The 14,353-nt window shown below is 38.4% G+C and overlaps 1 pseudogene; it reads left to right on the forward strand.

Annotated features, from left to right (window-relative positions):
• The first annotated feature begins 6,023 nt into the window (after window positions 1–6,023).
• Window positions 6,024–6,142, forward strand: LOC112479462 (annotated as a pseudogene).
• The last annotated feature ends 8,211 nt before the right edge of the window (window positions 6,143–14,353 follow it).

The following is a 14,353-nucleotide window of genomic DNA, read 5'->3' on the forward strand; positions in this document are numbered from 1 at the left end:
TTTGTGGGTGAAACAGCTGAGAGATGTACATATGCATCCCATAGAGCAAGTAAGATTTTCTTTGTTGGCCTTGATGTTTGTCATATGTCACTGCCTTGCATGGGGTTCAGGCGAGTTCCCCACATATTGGGAAAAGTTGTCAAGAAGTGCTCCTGGCTGTATGTCAAGATTTTTCCCTGAGCAATACCAAGCTGAGAAGGCTAATTAGAGTTTACCCAGGATATTTTCATCTCAAGCACCTGTTTACCGTCCATCCTGAAACCACAGGAGCTGAGCATGTATAAGGACAAGTTCATCCGTGGCACGAAGCTGTGCGCTCAGCTTTCTTCTAACCCCAGTTAAATATCCAAGATTTGACCCAATATAAAAAAAAGGGAAAATACTTTAGATAGGTGAGGGGATGGGAAATAATATTTATTAATCTCCTCTGTGTCAAGCTGTGGTAGTTATTATATATTTTATATTAATTGTTCCACTTATTTCTTCCATCAAGCCAGCCAGGTAGTTATGACTATCCCCAATTTATAGACAAGTAAACTGAAGCTCAGGAAAGGCAGGGATATACAGCCAATGAATAGCAAGGCAGATTTTATTTCAAAGTTCGTATTGTTAAAGAAGCAAGTACATAATATGGCTTTGATTTCTCTAAAAGAACAGATAAAAGTTGATGTTTATAAAAGTGAACAATCGTGCCTTAAAATAGCTTTATTTTTGGTTTTGTAAAATAAATGCATGCTCATCATAAAAGGTTCAAATAATATAAGAGATGTTCACTCCCACTCCCTGACAACACTCAGTTCAGACTTATCCATGCTCCCTCCTGCCCCTGGTAAATGCAAAGCATCCTACAATTCTTAGTCCAAATTTCCTTCAAAGTCTTTCTTGCATTCTTCACCTTGTGCCCCATCTCCCCCTGACCAGACAGAATCACTCCCTCCTCCTGTGGATCTTCATTTATTTCTCTGAAAGCACTCCTACTGTAATTCGCTATTTGTGTGCATTTCTCCTCCACTAAATTGTGAGCTCCAAGGGGGTAGGAGCCAAATCTTATTCATCTTTATGCCATGTACATAAATGGCATGGCACCATTTGCAGCATAACCTGACTATAGGAGAAAATATATAATCTCTTTTTATTATATGGAGAAAATAGCATAATGTAGAGCACAAACTCAGAGCCAGACTGTGTTCAAAACCTGGCTCTGCCTTTACTAGCTGTAACTTCGGACAAGTTAATTAACCTTTCCATGCTTCAGTTTTCTTATCTGTAAAATGAGGATAATATTAGCAGCCACCACATAGTGAGATCATGAGAATTTAATGAGGCAATATTTGTAAAGAACTTAGAAGAGTACCTGGCATTAAATAAATGTTTTAAAATATATTTAAAAATCAATATTATTCAAGATCTATTCCTGTGCCACATCTTTCAAAAGAGAAGAAATTACAGCTCAAATTCAGACTCTTGAGACTGCTTTTTTCCCGCCAATTGTTTTCACCAAATATTTGTGCAGTCAGTGCATATGGACAGTTAACACTGGACCCTATACTGAAGAAAGGGATTTGGTAGCTGGAATTGATTTCAGAGATCACTGAGTTTAAGCTTCTCATTTTATGGGTGAGGAAACCAACGTGAAGTGGCTTTCCAAGGTCACGAGGCTCATTCATGACGGCACTTTGTTGGCCAACCCAGTGCTCTTTCTACACATTCTCAGATAATACCATAAAGGTTGGGCACTGTCAGAATTATTTGGAGAAAAACAATGTCAGCAAAACCGTGTGAGCATAAGGCCAATGCTGATTAAACCGCTGTTCTTATTCAAAACAGACCTCATTGTTTTCTGACTGAAGTTGGATTCTACTCCTTTTAGTGAACGACTGTGCCCTTCTCCTTGGGTGATATTACCGTGAGTTTCAGAAAATGCCTCTAATTGCTTAATGAACGGCAGGAAGAATTACAGAATATAAAATCTCCTTAGTGTCATCTGGGTAGAATCTCTGCAATTTTATACTTTCAGTGGGATAATACAGATGATTGTTACTGTTGCGACAAATGTGGGGACATCATGGAAGAGAATGCAAAATGTGCATGCTTTTTTTAGGATTAAAAGTGACTTTGCAAAGAAATTTCTCACTTCTGAGGGGGGATGCTTCACGCTACACCTCCACCCACTGGACACCAAGTGCACTCTCTGCTACCCTCGTAAGTACTTAGCAGGACATTTTGAGATGCAGTAAAACAGTAAAGTCAAGGATATGAACCACTCGGTGGGTTCACATTCAAAATCCTCACACATGAAGTCTGGTCCTGAGGATACAAACAAAATCAAAACCAGCATGGTCTCTCTTGAGAGATGATTCCTGGGTTTTCGCCTGCTTCTTTTTTTACAAACATGATATGCAGCTTGGAAATGTTCTCATAAATGTTTCATTCTCCCTCCTCCAGGCATAGGATCACTAGAGCATGAATTATGGCCATCTTAGCCGACAAGCATCTTCCCAGGAACACATCCTTTCTCATTTGTGGTCATGGAGGTGCCTCCAGTGGAACTGACTGGGCGAAAAGAGCTCAGGGTCAGAGAATGCCTGTGGCTTCTCCATCTGCTGACCAATCCCTTGCCCAAGAGATTACCAGACAGTTGATTTGTGTTCTTTTCTCAAAGCCAAGTTGAACGGGGTTTTCTTTCCTTCTTGTTTGATCACGAACATAAGGAAATCCTGCTGCTGCTGACTTCTGCCTCTTAAAATTCCCCTTTCAAGCGCTACTTCCACTACTCCATACTTGAACAATAAATTATTGTTATTCCTTTGCTGAGTGATAATATTCATAACTATTGCCAATCGGAAGAATCTGTTTGTGGTTATTTCCTATTGCGGCTGTCGCCACAGCACTATAGGGTACATGAAAGGAGAAAAGAACATGATATAGCCCCAAACACATACTGTCTGATGGCCACATTCATCTCACCTGGAATTTTTCTCCCTTACACGTCCTTACCTATAACATAAAACCATCTGTGGAAGCCACTTAATTTATTGAAAGGCCCTCACAAAATAATTCCATAATGCTTGGAAAAGTAGAAGTTGCTGAAGTAGAAAAATGGAGTCATCTTTAAAAGGAAATGTAAGGTAAAGTGAAATTCACTAACTATGAGAGCATTGCACTTTCGAGGACTCTGCTTCTCCTTAAGTCCCCCAGCTCACTGATGGCCCCTTTAACCACCGAGTCACCCAGCTCAAAACCTTCCTCCTCTTTATTTCTTTCCAAATCATCACCAACAGTCAAGTTCTAACTCTTAAATGTTTCTTAAATGTGTCATCTCTCATCCCTAAGCTCATTGTCACAGCTTTGATTCAAATTTCATCATTTCTCTACAACAGGTCTCGTGGTTCTCAAAGTGGAGCACCTACACCAGTAACAACAGTATCACCTGAGGACTTTTTGAAAATGCAAATTCCCAGGCCCCACTCCAGACCCACTGTATCAGGCACTCTGGGGTGAGCTTCAACCGTCTATTTTAACTAGCTTTCTAGGAGATTCTGATGCTTACTGGTTTGAGAACTACTTTATTCAACAGCATCTGTACTTATTTCTCTGCCTCCTACCTTGCCTTCTTCCCTATTAATGTATAGCAGTCCCGCCTTATCCACAGTTTCGCGTTCTGCAGTATCAGTTTCTCATAATCGACCGCAGTCCAAAAATATGAAATGGAAAATTCCAGAAACAAATAATTCATAAGTTTTCAATTGAGAGCCATTCTGAGTAGTGTAGTGAAATCTCATGCAGTCCCACTCCACCCTGCCTGGGATGTGAGTCATCCCCTTGTCCAGCAAATCCACTCTGTATACACTACCTGGCCAACCATTAGTCACTTAGTAGTCATCTCAGTTATCAGATCAGTTAGAGAGAGAACCACATTCCCATAAATTTTTATCCTAAAGGTAAGAGAAAACTAATGTATCTTCTCATAACGACCTTCCTAAATACAAACACGCTATGTCAATTCTCCTGCTTAAAACCCATCAGTGGTTCCCTCTTGCCCTCTAGATAAAATCCTAACTTCCTAGAAGGGCATGCAAGCCTCTCCCTAACCAATAAGCTTCCTCCTCTTCTGTTGATTTCCCCGCCACCACACAGTATCCTATGATTCAGGTATACCAGACAGCTGCCCTGAATGTGCCTGCTGAAGTACATTACTGCCACCTTGGCTGGGGAAGATAAAGAGGTCAGAGAAGGTTTCACAGAGGCAGAGGCCCTTGTCTGGGTCTTAAAAGAAAAACGATGGAAGCCACACCAGGTATGGTCCTGGTAGGTGCAGATGTCACTGAGGCACTATTGTGCACATAGGTCTATTTATTGCTGTAGGACCCAGTGACTTCTGCAAGATGCTCTTGCAGGAGCAGAAGCTCAGGTCAACAGACTCTAGTTTGTGGAACAGGAGGCCTGGCACCAATGGTTCTGTTCAGGCTATGGCTTTCATCCGTCAGCAATTGTTAATGATCCCCATGTGACGGTAAGAAAGCAAAGATAAAATATATTTTGGAAAACTTCTTGGATGACTAGGAACCACTGCAATATGTGTATGTGGCGGTGGGGGCGGGGGGGGGTCCAGGAAATACATTAAGGGGCAATCAAGACTGAGAAATAGGAGTTAAAGCACCACTAATAGTTTGCCAACACGAGACAGTGCAGGTTGATTATATGACCTTGGGTAATGAGTAAGCTCTCTGTGCCTCAGTTTTCTCATTGTAAAATAAGAGTAGTAATAGAACCTACCCTATAGAATTTTAGGAAATAGGAAATGAAATTTGAAAGTAGAATACTTAGCATAGCTTGGCACCTAGTAACACTCAAAAAATGTTATCATTATCATCAATTATCACCAATATTACAATTCTTGAGAGTTTATGAGCTTGTCAATGTCACAAACTGACATTTAGAGGAAAAACATCTGTATGAGACAGAATATGTTCTAGCCATCACAAGAGCATAACGAGATTGAAACTGCTTATATCAGTTAAGTCTTTGCACTCGTCCCCCTCTAGTTCACTCCAAATAGTAGGTCCACTGGGGGTCCTCAGTAGTGGTTACTCAAGTCTCAGTTTGTTCCAAGAATTTGAGAAGATCACGAGTAGAGCTTTCTCCCACACTTTATACAACTCACCCAAGAATCTCAGCTTTTGAGATGGAGACAGAGGTGGAAATATTACCTGATGAGATCTAGCTCACAAAATGAAACTTCATGTACAGAGTTATCTCAATTGCTTCATTTCCTTTTGACCAATGACAATACTACTCATCTGTTTTTTATGATAACTCCCATAACTTATGGGCTGAGTTGTTACTAGCTGACAAAACTGGAAGTGCTTCAACAAGAAAGATCGATATCTCACTTCTACATTCTTTCCAAGTACCCCTCACACAAGGCCCAGGTGCCTAGTTTGATGAAGTGTTTATGGCACGATCAAAATCAGAGAACATCATCCCTGTGCTGTTCTAACAGTATATCTTAAAACAAATCCTAGTAGCAATCAGTTACAATGAGGATTCTAAGTTTCTCCCAAGCTTTCTAAGTTTACTCTGTTCATTTTTAGAATGTAAGTTTCAAATTCTGGAATCTACGATTCTGTGATTAGATAATGGAAACTGAACTGAAGCCACTAATTGTATTAGTGGGGCTATCAACAAGAGAACTCATGATTGTTTTTAATCAGAGTTTTAGGAGCTATGATGAAAGTAATGACCTAGAGACAGTTTTGTCCCCATCATCTTAGTAACTGCTTAGGGGGTTTTTGCATGGTTAGCAATGTTTATTATGAATTTCCATCTAGCCTTAATTGGCTCAAATTAGACATTTGGCTACTCAGTAGGATTTAGGTTACCATAAACAAAAAAGTTACTGAGTTACAGTTGACAGGGCCTGGCTTTGAAAGAAGCAGTTTCTAACATGCCTATGCATTTTCTCTGTCCATGTAACAACTCATATTTTTGAAATGCCAAATCTGGCCCCAATATCATATTAAGTCTATGGCCATGCCACCCTAAACAAGCCCGATCCCATCTGATATTGGAAGCTAAGCAGGGTCGGGCCTGGTTAGTACTTGGATAGGAGACCACCTAGGAAGACCAGGTGCTATAGGCATAAAACTTTTTTTAAAAAACATAAGAGATTGTAAGCTGACAAGGTCCTTGCAATCTGTGAGATCAACCAAGGGTTGCCTCGCCTAAAATAAACAAACAAACAAATAAATATCATATTAAATATATGATATATGATATCATATTAAATATAATATGAAAAATATCATATTAAATATTTCTATAGATCCTCTCTTTTAATCTCTACAACAAACCTACAAGGAGGCTGCTATTAACATTAGCACTAAATAAATGAGGAAAGTGACATTTAGAGTGTTTTCACTTGCCCAAGGTGCAACAGCTGGTCAGTGTGGGGCAGCAATAGTCAAACCCGGCAGTATGATCCGTGGAGCCCATGCGTTGAATCACTGGGCTCTGCTGCCTCCATATTGAATCGAAAAGCCTGAGCTTCTAAGCAGGTCCTTAGATATCACAGTTCTTTTAACTTTTCATCTTTTAACTAACCATCCTTCTCTCCTTTCTTTAGTTGCTAAGGAAGTCAGGACCAGTTTTCAGTGCTTCCCAGGGAAAGGCCCTTTAGCATATTGGAGAATGAATGGCTTAGCTCTGATCGATCAGACACAGGCCCATATCTCAGCTCTTCCACTCCAGCCATGTGAACAGGGGCCAGTGATTTCACCTCTTGGAGCCCTATTATCTTATCTAGAAAACAGCAACGTAATACCTTCTTAGAGTTATTGTGAGGACAAAATTAGAAAAATTAATGTATGTGGTCTTGTCAGTAGATTAGTGGTAATGTGCTTGATGAAAAGATGTCAGCCTTATATAGTAAGTACAAACACCATTTCCTGATCTGTTTGTCTGGTGTTGAATGCTTATGCACGTCCTGCTGAGTCACCATGTAAAATGGGTTTGTTACTGTGAGTTGGAGCCAAAGTTTGAAAGCTACTGCCCTAACCCCTCCTCCCTCCAACCCTTTTTTCCGAGATCTCTGGGGTTCCTTTCAACCCTTTTTTTGTTTCTTTTGCAATAAGAAGTGAAATCCCCTTTTCTTTAGGGTTTGAGCTTCCTAGAAGAGACATTAGGAAGAAACTCATCACAAGAAAATAAACTCTCCTTTATGGGCCCTTTCTGATTTGGGGAAAAGAAACCAAGAGCTTTTTTAACTTCAAAGTGTCATAAGCTAAGTGGCAGAAATTTGCCCGATTCTCAAATGCTGCCCACAGCATCTCTGTACATAGAAGAAAGCTCAACACAGTCCTCTGATCGAGTTTCCAAAAAATTTCCTAAGTGAGTATGTCTAGTAATTGGGATCAATTACCTCATCCTATTTCTTCTGGTTTTCCCATGTTTATCCCATTCTCCCAATCCCTTCTTGCTTATTCCTTTACCTCCTTAAATCCTTCTCTCTTTCTTCTGGCCAAATAACTTATTGGAATGCAAAATGCTAGTTTATAATTCTTTAATCACATATTTTCAATGATAATTACACAAAACCAACATCCTTATTTCCATTTGAATTAGCATAACTCTTCAATAATTGAATGGTCATCAAAAGAGTAGTTTTAATAACATTTGTTTCCACTTTCAATTTGGCATTTATCCATCATCAGGGCATTAAGCTTTCATTGAATTTTCCAAATTCAAGCAGCACCTCTACACAATGACTTATGAAGCTGCCCTTTGATTTGCTATCACGCAAGCTGATAGAATAGCCATGCACTCAGAAGGCACCCTCATGGAAGCAAACAGCTCTATTAACACCCCGAAACACTGACACAGTCATCCTGAGCCAGTAGCATCATTATGTACACAAAACAAGATGAATGACACAGTGTATGAGGCCAAGCAGAATCCTTTCCAATGCAGGATGGAAAAGATACCCGATTTATCTTACCGTGAATGCAAGAAACAATTGTCATCCTGTGATATATATAGTTACTTTTCTTCATTGCAGACTATGAGAGAATGTTTCAATCATGTTATCTTGGCTTTTTCTTTACTTTTACCATAATAATTATTATTGACAGATTCATTTGGGGTAAGAAATGGTCTTTCAGAAAAACACTGGGGAATTGCAGCAAAGCCCAGGGTATGGGGAGCAGATGTGCATTATGAATCAATATGTGGCATAATGAGAAAAGCATTCTTCCCTGTCCTATTAATTGTTGGCACTACCTGATAATCAAGAATTACTGACCCCTCCCACTCTCCAGCTAGCAGATATTTGTGTATTGTAATGCACCGTGGTCCAAATACAAGCTCAATTCTATATAATGTCGAGACCAGCTTTTCAGTAATATTACTCGGATTTCTCCCTCTGCCTTGCTTGTAACACAACTTGTGAATAATACATAAATTCCTTCCAATAAGTGAATGGTTGAATAAATGGTACAATGTAATTGATGGAATATTGTGCAGAAATTTTAATTGTTAATTACAGAGATGATTTTAAAATATGGAAAATGCTTTAGATATGCAGCTAAATGATAAAAGGAGAATGCAAAACTGTCAGAACACTAAGATTACAGATATGCAAAACTGCAGTTGGATACAGAGAAGGAAAAGGCAAGCTGTTGTATTAACAGGGTGGATAATAAGCAATTTCTTTTTTCTTTTGAAAATACCCTTTAATGTTCCTATGATATTCTTATCATAAAAGTTATTTTAAAATCAAAGCTCACCTCTTATGAAAAAGTTAGCTACTCCTTGCCATAAAATGCATAAAATAAAACCTGCATGTGATAAATGCTGAAACATTTTTTTCCAGGTTCAAAAATAGTGTCGGAATCTGCCAAGGAATAGGCTCACATTATTCAATGTCAGACACATTTACGCTCATATGTATTAGTAATTCCTTTGGTTGACTTTTTCTTGCCGTTGTCATAGCAACCATTTCCACTGCCATTAGTACCTCTAGGGCCCAGCTTCGTTCACATATTTTTAGGCTGTTTCTCTTCTAACAAAGCAATTAATACTTGTGGCATATCTGTATCAGAACCCTTGGTGACCTATTCTTCTATCTCAGAACTGCTGAGCAGTCAGTTTCCTTCCTTTCTGTTTCCGAAGGTGCTTCTGTTTATCTTTGTGGTGCTTCTCTTCACTAACTTATAAGCCTCTTTACTGTTTCTAATTAGATCCTATTTGGATTATTTAAAGTTTCTTTTTTTCACACATACTTTATGTCTCCCTATCAAATGACTCTTTGTCCATCATCAGTAACATGGCACATGTTCATTAGTGATCACTTTGGACTACTGCCATAGAAGAGAACCAAAATGTCATAGAAATAATTGAGACTTTTAGAGTGATTCTGGACTGATAATCACATGATTATATAGTCTGGACTTGCACATCTCCAGTCACGAAAAGTTCATAAAAGCAAGATATCTCCTTGCATTTTTTTGTCAACTCTCTTTCTAATAGTCATTTCTATCGACTATTAAGAATACTGGCTATATTTTTTCATGTCAAATTATTTTTTTGTTTTAATAATCAATGTGTTATGAGATGGACTTATTAGAGAATAGATTTATGTACTTTTTGTTAAGCAATAAAAAATGTCAAAAGCCTTATCTATGTTTACTCCCTTTGGCTCTAAATTCTTATAGGAATATTTTCTAAGAAAATACTGTAAAACATAGGAAAACATTAGGTATTTTGTTCATTGCAAAGTTGCTTATAATAGCAAAAACATTGGGAGCCATCTAAATGTTTAACAGTAGAAAAAAATGCGTGGTATCCACAAGATAAAATATTATGCAAATGATACCTCTATAATAGCATAGCAAGTACAAATGATAATTTAAAATATTAATTTAGAAAATAAGGTATGAATATGTGATTGTAACTTTGTAAGAAGAATAAATTAAAGCACAAGTCCCATAAGAACAGGAATCATGTTTGTCTTATCTATCTTGTATCTCTATAACTTACAATAATATCTACAAATGTTTGTATATAAGTGAGTGAATGAATAGACAGATGAATATATGTGTACCAAAGAGAATGGAAAGTAATACACCAAATTCTTTTAAATGATTGTCTTTGGGAGATAATTTTGGGTATTTTCTAAATTATTCTTTACTTAATTGTATTTTCTATCTTATTAACTTTTAAAGGCTTTTTGGAGAAGTTGTATTAATCTTTTTAGGTCTATACCCTTCCTAGGAATCAATACAGAACAAATGTATACCCTTTCTATATAGAACCCTTCAAATAATGGGGGTCAGTTGCAATTGCAAACAGACTTTGTATGACAAGACTTTCCAACCCCACATAAGATTTACTTCATTCTACAGGACTAAATATTTTTCAATGGTGACAAAATTATGTAATGGTGGGAAAACTATGTAAACTCTAGAAGATGTACACATATGAGAATTCTGTACACTAAAATAACTTTTATTATTTTACAAATTTTCTTCCTAATGCATGAGTCAGATCATTTCCATCTTCAAAAATTTGGCCTAATGAATAAAATTCAACCTCTTAGTCTAGCATTGAAGGCCTTCCAAAACCTGGTTTCAAAGTATATCTCTCATTTAATGTCCTATCACAATATTACCCGAACCGTATACACTAGTCTTGCCAGATTATTTGCCATTTGCTGTGTATACAACACAATATCTTGCCATCCTTCCCATGCTCACATTATGCTTTTAGCTTGAACTGCTCTTTCACTTTCCCTTCCTTCTTGTCAAAATCTTTCAACACCAGCTCAAATACCACCTTCTCTCAGCCCTGAAGATATGATCAGTGATGAAAAACGTCACTCTGTGGAACGTTTAAGATTAAATCCCCTTTAAATTTCTAAATATTCAGGCATTTTAGTTTTTGTTATCGAATCAATCAAAAATCAAACCATCAATTATCCATTGTTCTTCTAATTAGGATCTACTGGGAGCAAGTTCATTAACAAGAGACAGACGTTCACTCAAGTCTATCCTGACAGGGTACTGTGTGTGTGTTTGTGTGTGTATGTATGTGTAATATGGAAGTTTGGATTCAATGATTAATGTAACCAGCACTCAGCAGCATGTGTACATGTGTATGTTGGGAGATGAGAAAAAACAGCGCATACTGACTAGAAGAAATTTCTGGGATTGTAGAGCCATTCGATAAGTTTTTTAAGAATCCCAAAATGTAAACTTGAATCACTGGTAGTGAGAGAAGAAGGAGACATCAGCAATTTTTTAGCCTGGTAGATGGACCAAGAATGGCATGCAAAAAAATAATAATAATAAATTTCAAAGGACCTTTGTTTCTACCTTTTAAGGCATACTTGAAAAATTCATCCAAAGATGATATTTTAAAATGTTTCCCTTTTATAATGCTTGCTCAATACTAGCTTTCACCCTGCCAATGAGCACACATAGGAGATAAAACCACCAACCCAGAAAAACACCAACTGTCAGAAGAGACGGACACATGGCAGCCTCAGTTCACTCAGGCACAGAAATGCCTTCGCTGAAATGCCACGCTCTCTTCTCTCCCTCCTCCTGTGGGTGACGCTTCAACACAGCCAAACCATCCTCCCTTGCCTCGCAATCATTTTTCTGCAGTCCTTTAAAGTATTTATTACATTTCCTTTTTTTTTTAATAAATGGTCAAATTTACTTCCTCATCAATAAAGGCCAAATATATAATACCCCCTTACAATTTGTATGAAAATTCACTCAACCAGTTCTTTCCCAATAAAAACAGAGTGCACTTTTCCTCACTTCTCACTTCACTAATTCCCTCAATAAGCTCTAACAGAATTACACCAATATTTCATTTCGCAATGCATTTTTCCACTTATTCACTGAAGGATTGCTAGTTCAAACTGTTTCAAGGGTCCAGATAATTGATTGATCCTGACTGGTATTACTCCATCTCTCCAGAAGAATGAACAAGAAGAAACAGGATTAAATCACTTCTGAGAGGAAATTCAGAGACGGAAGGAAAAAGCTTCTCGAGCATATAAGTCAAATGTTACAAGAGTTTCTGTGGCAGTTTTAGAACACCAATCATCAAAGTTCTTTAAAAAGAAGTTTATTTTTAAAGCCTCAACCTCCTTGTAAGAGGTGATCTTGAATGATAGACTTCTTGATGCCTCGTTTTTCACCAAAAAAAAAATCTATGATTAACAAATATTATGGCAGCCAATACTGCTAACCGCCTATCCAATATCCATTCTTCCCTCTTCCTGGCCAACAGACTCCTCTCATGCTGCTAGAGATGGCCACATAACCTGGCCAATGAGAGGAAGCAGAAGTGACTAGGAGGAGTTTCCGAAGAAGCTTTTCAAAAATAAACCAGACTCAACTAACATGCTCCTTTTGCCCTATGCTCTTTCTCTTTTCTCATTCTTTTGACTGAAAGGCAAACTCAAAGCTGCGAGATGCAGCCACCATCTTGAAAATGTGATACAGGAAGCTACACATTAAACATAGCAGAGGAGGAAGACAGAGGCACCAGCCAGGAACGGCCTCCTCTAGACTTATTGTTATAAAACACAAACCCCTTCTTCGGTTAAACCACTGTAATAGGGTTTTCCATCGTTTATAGACAAACCCAAAGCCAACTGAGACAATCACATTCCCTCTTTCTTAAAACTACTTTTGGCTTGTACGATACCACATTTTCCTGGTTTTCCTCTTTTCTCATTGGCCCTTCCTCCTCCTTCTCTTTGGCTGGATAGTCTCCCTTCAGTCTTCTAGGAGCACTCCAGAGATCAGTCTGGGGTCCTTTGAAGGCAAAATCATGGTCCACAAGTTATTTTACCTTACATGGCAAATACATGGCAAAAGGGGCATTGCAGATAATGATTTAACATGGAAGGTTATCCTGGACTATCCAGATGGCTTCAATGAAATTTCAAGGATTTTTATGACAGGAAGAGAGAGTAAGGCAGAAGAGTAAGATTCAGAAGAAGTTGTGACAATGAAAACAGGTTAGAAAGATGCACGTTAAATATGGGGGAGGAGGACCATAAGCCAATGAAAGCAAGTAGCCTCTAGAAGCTAGAAAAAGTGAAAAAATGGATTCTGAGCTCAGGGTTAAGAGACCTCAACCCTGCCAACACTTTGATTTCAGCCCATTTTGGACTTCTGACCTCCAGAACTATAAAACAATCAATTTGTGTTGTTTTAAGCTACTGAGTTTATAGTAATTTGTTACAGCTGCAATAGGACACTAACACAGGCCTCATTCCTTGCTCTAGCTACATGTTCTTCCTAAGGGACCTCAGGGCAACTGTGGCTTTAAAAACCATCTATATTCTAAGACTATCAAATCTTTCTCAGCAAATATGACCTCTCCTCAGGTTTCCAGGTTCATAGGTACAAATTACTACTTGTAGAGTAAAAAGTATCAGCCCCTTTACAAAATACAAACTTACCTAAGTCTATTTTAGTCTGAATGTGTTCCCTACTGAATTAGTCTGTATTTTTCTGTGCTCCTTACATGTGATGAGGCAGTGTCTGGTGGTAGTTAGGATGTAGTGACAGAGCTAGCCATCATCTACTTCATTCTTTCACCCAAATATGGTCACTGACCCAAGAATATGCCAGTTGCCTTGCCAGTCCCAGAAGTGGATAAGGCATGTTCTATCTTGTACATCCAGGATATCTCAAATTCCACACATCCATTTTGGAAACTCTACTTTCCCCATCTCATCCCATATACTGGTATTTCCCCTTCCCCCCACCTCCAAAAAAAAATCACTCTGCCCCTTTCCAGGCTTCTTCATCTCATTGAACTGCACTGTCATCCACCCAGTTAGTTGCTCATGCCAAAAACCTAAGCGCTTACCTTCCATTCATTCCTCTTTTTCTCACTGCACACTTCCAGCCTATAAACAAATCCTATCAATTCTATCTTCAAAACATACCCCAAATGCATTTACATCCCTCCCTCTCTATTGCCTCCTCTGCAATCCAAGCCACCATCATCTCTCACATGGAATACTGCAACCACTACCAATGACCTCATCCTCACACAGCAGCCAGAGTAGTACATTCTTTTAATGTAAGTTAGACTATGATACTCCCTGCTTAAAACCACCAATGACATCTCACTGCACTTAGAATGAGAACCAGTCTCCTTAACCTGGCTTTCAGAGATTTTCTTGCCTCTTCCTAATTCTCCATCTTTGTCTCATACTTAGCTTGCTGTGTGCCTGCCATGCTGGACTGGTTTTGAACATGCTAATCTCCATTTTGTATTAGGATGCTTTCACTAGCTTTTCTCTCTGCCTAAAATGCTCTTT

Source organism: Pteropus alecto, unplaced genomic scaffold (assembly GCF_000325575.1).
Source record: "Pteropus alecto unplaced genomic scaffold, ASM32557v1 scaffold114, whole genome shotgun sequence".
In the NCBI taxonomy this organism is placed as follows: domain Eukaryota; kingdom Metazoa; phylum Chordata; class Mammalia; order Chiroptera; family Pteropodidae; genus Pteropus; species Pteropus alecto.